Here is a 4,395-nt window from a genome sequence, read left to right as displayed (position 1 = left end):
GGGATGAGACCAGGAGGGGCAACAATCCAGAGAGCTGGGGGAGTAAGCAGGGTTTTGGCATGTGGGCCCTGCAAGGGGTGTGGTAGCCCCTGTGAGGGCCATTTGACCCCTGTGGGGGAGATATGGCCCCTGTGGGTGGGCAGCAAAACATATAGGTATTTAGAATTCACTTTATTATGATAACAGAGACACTGGTAGGCTTCCAAATTCTTTAATACTGTAGATATACCAGTAAAAAAATTGCCTAACTGATCGCTGTCTCTCTGTTTCTCACTCTCTCTATATATATAGGGAGGAATATGGATTTTGGTGTATTTTACAGAGTGACTGTGGAATTATTTTTACCAGGGATTTTTCAGTTTTCCAATAGGGAACACCAGAATTCCTGCAAGGAAGGCCAGTGGCAGGACCCTGCCTGCTCAGAGCTTCGACCTAGCTGACCTCCTGGCTAAATGGGGGCTGTGGCTGACCTCCTGGCCAAATGCTTTGACAGTTCAAAGAACATCTTCCAGGCAATAGCTGCCCAGATGGCCAGGCAGGGGGCACATATGGCAGTAGTGCCACAGAAAGGCCAACTTTGCAGCCACAACCCACTGGCAGCTGGCCCAGAGGGGCAGATGATTCTACTGGCTGTGCAGTCCCCATCCAAGTCTGGCAGGTGTGCAGCAGGTCACAGCCAGGCAGCAACTCCCACTGCCATACCCCTGCGGTGGGTAAAGGGTGCAGGGAACTCTTAGGGCCGCTATAGCAGTCCAGCTGGCACAAGGGGTAGTGACCCCAGGTACCAATTGGCTGGGCCCCAAAAGTTCCTGAAAGCAAGTAGCCCTGGGCTACTTGACAGGGCAGCTTTTTGTACTGATGGGGCCAGGACAGGGCAGCTTTTTATACTGCCAGGGACAGCACAGGTGCTGGCCCTGGGCTTTAGCTCCCCCTGGCTGCAGATGTGAGAGGAGCCAGGCAGGGTAATTTTGCCCCAAGTGGCACAATTTTCTCCACAACAAAGTACATGACCAGGCATGTACGCTGAGGCAAAAATCCCCAGTTCAAATTTTCACCACTTCTTTTTGAGCTGCTGCAAGTGCATGTGCTTGCATGTGTGGATGTACCCAAGGAAGCTAACCAAAAAAAAAGTCACAAGTAAAACAGCATTCAGGCATTAGTAAGAGAATTGCTTTCTGAGTAGCAAAACATCATCCTTTTTGACATGCAAATGATCCATAGGAAGCAGGAACTGAATTTCATTATGTTTAGAATTTTAAAAAGTGAAACATTCTTGTAATTGTTGATCATTCTTATATTATTACTATTATTACGGCTACTACCTACCTGTAGGCTGGCTGACAGAGGAGTTTTCAGGTAACTAAGGCATCCCAGGAAGTAAGTTCTGGGTATGTCCTGTGTCCTGGGAGTCAAAATAATGAGTGGCACTTACTGGCAGCTAAGGATGGGACACGCACCGGGCAGAAGGAAGAGCCTATCCGGCTCCTTAGCTACCTTTTTGTTCAATTATGGCCGGCCGATGATGTCAGCATCGGATGCTGGCTGGCAAAAATAAAAATGGCAGCTGCTGCTGTGGAGAGGGTGGATAGCCCGGGAAGGAAGCCACAGCTGATGCTAGCAGTGGAGAATACCCCACTCGCTGGACCTGAGGAGCCTGGCAAGCAGGAGCAGACACAGGTGGTGGAGGGTGGAGCACCCCGACGGGGGCCCACATAGGACAACAAGAGAACGTCAGATTTGCTGGACAGAGGAGAAGCCGAAGCAGCACCTGGAAGCCGAGAGGAACACAGGTGGGAGTGCCAGGACGATGAGGAGCAGAGAAAGGCACAACAGAGGGAAAGACCTCAGGAGAGCCTTAAAGGGCTTGGTAGTCGGGGCAGGTATCGCCGCCAAGTTCCGCCAGATTGAGGAACGGATGGGAATAGCTCCTAGAGGCAATGGATCAAGAAGAAAAGCATCCTTTCCCTGTTAGGATCCGGGAAAAAGGAGAAAAGGGCATGGAATAGCTTAGTAGTTCATGGAGGTTGGCATGTTTATTTTTGTTACCCCAGACGAAGGGGCATAGGGGATAGGGATGAGGGCCCGAGGACCAGGGCTGTGGAGAAGCCTCGGTAGGGTTCTGTTGGGTATTGCAGTCCCTGTGGACCTGAAGGACACTGTCTGCCACTCAACTAGGTTGTTATCTGCTCTAATTGAGGATCTTACACACCCATGTTTCTCCTGCCATGACTTGATGTTAATGGAGTTGGTTCATATACCTTGACATGTAATCCAATTATCAGTCTCACTGAAGTCCCGCGAGATCATGAGTTTCTGAGGGCTCCGCCTCCCCTACACCCTCGCCCATTCCACCAGGTGGTGGCCAGTGAGTTGGTCTGGCCGCGTGTCCTCTCGAACAAGCAACAAAAGAAAGGTCAAAAAGAAAACACGAAAATAGAGAAGGCTATCCTGACCTGTGTCGCTGCTCCGGCCATCTGCAGCCACACTCGAAACCAAACCTGACCTTCGTCAGGTCAATCTCTCTTGTTGGCTCTCTCTCTTTCTCTGAGAGCCCCTTGTAGAGCTTGCCACGATTTCTCTTAGCAGCTTAAGTCCATACTATTGGCTTGTGCCACTATTACATGCACTACAGTACCCCAAAGTCAATAGTGCCCCTCTATTAGGGTTATTACGGTACCCTTCACACCGGGCTCAGCTAGCTCCTGGCTGGTAAACAAACAGTTCTACTCCCCACAGGGACCAGTAAACTGGGTTCCAAAACCCAGGGGTTTTGCTCTCTGCCAGAGGCTCCTACCAGCACTCAACGTCACTTTTAGAGTTCCCTGCAGCGTGTGCCGGCATGCTCCACCTCCTCCTCCTCCTCTTTCCAGTTCTGCGTTGTTGCCTCCTGCCTGTCCCAGGCTCTTCTTTATACTGGCGGGGAAATTCTTGGCCCCTCCCTTCCTGACACAGCTGGGTAGGGGAATCTGTGCTGGGCTCCTTGGGGCTGTGGACCTGGGGCTGCTGAACCTTTGATTAGCCCGTGAGCCTCGGAGCCTGGTGGCTCCTTCTCTCTCTCACAGGTTCCCCCCTTTTTTTTGTTCTATGTACCCTTGAAGAAAGGGATGTAGGGATGGAGGTGTGAAGGGCTGTGGGGTAGGCCCTCACGGGCGAGTGAGGCCTTAAGCTGCTGGCATCTAAACATAAAGGTGAAAAGAATTATCCCCACTGGCCGAGGCCAACAGCCGGGCAGCACGCTGAAGGAGGCGTGAGGCCGGGGTGTAGGGGTGGTGGAGCCCCGAGAGTGACTGTCGGTGAACCCCAGGCCACCAAGTTCCCATTGGCCAACCCCTCCTACTGACGAACAGCAAGTCATGGCAGGCGAGAACAGGCTTGGCAATGCGGGAAGAAGAGAGCTACTCCAGGATGGCTGACACTAGGATCCAGCCACCACCACTTTTCCATGCTGCCCAGCTGTGGCAAGGCATGGGAAAAACTCCCCACCACCAAGTCGTCGCACCAGAAATCTGGTCGTCACATCAGATGACAAAGCTAACCTATTTAACAATTTCTTTGCCTCCGTTTTCCTGAGCAGAGACCGGATCAGCACCCCCCCGCACCAGGACCCCCTCAAGCCCCAGGAGAGGCGCACCCAGGCCAAGGGTCAGTGAGGATCTAGTCAGGGAACTTCTGGAGGGACTGGATGTATTTAAATCAGCTGGTCCAGATGATCTCCACCTAGAGTGCTGAGGGAATTTGCTGAGGTCATTGCGGGACCCCTGGCATGGCTTTACAAGCACTCATGGTGCTCTGGTGTGGTGCCAGAGGACTGGAAGAGGGCCAACATGGTTCCCATCTTCAAAAAAGGGAGGAAGGAGGACCCAGGAAACTATAGGCCACTTAGTCTTACCTCAATCCTGGGGAAGATTTTTGAGAGAATTATCCTGGCGCATGTCCACAAGGGGCCAGCGGGGGAGGTTATGCTTAGGGGCAACCAACACAGGTTCATTAGAGGCAGGTCCTGTCAGACCAACTTGGTGGCCTTCTATGACAAGGTCACAAAATCCTTAGATGCAGGTGTAGCAGTGGACGTAGTCTTTCTTGACTTTAGGAAGGCCTTCAACACTGTCTCTCACCCCATTCTCATAAAAAAATTAGGGAATTGTGGTGTCGACACCGACACAGTCAAATAGGTCGCTAACTGGCTGGAGGGCCATACCCAGACAGTGGTGGTGGATGGGTCATTTTCAACCTGGAGGGATGTGGGCAGTGGGGTTCCACAGGGCTCGGTCCTCGGGCCCGCGGTGTTCAACATCTTCATCAGTTACTTGGATGAGGGGGTAAAAAGCACCCTGTTCTAATTTGCTGATGACACTAAGATGTGGGGGGGGCATGCTAGACGCGAGGAATAGGCTG

The sequence above is a fragment of the Crocodylus porosus genome, unplaced genomic scaffold (genome assembly GCF_001723895.1).
Source record: "Crocodylus porosus isolate Cpor-Errol unplaced genomic scaffold, CroPor_comp1, whole genome shotgun sequence".
NCBI classification, from domain to species: domain Eukaryota; kingdom Metazoa; phylum Chordata; order Crocodylia; family Crocodylidae; genus Crocodylus; species Crocodylus porosus.
The sequence above is the reverse complement of the archived record's forward strand: the minus strand, read 5'-3'. Positions refer to the sequence as shown.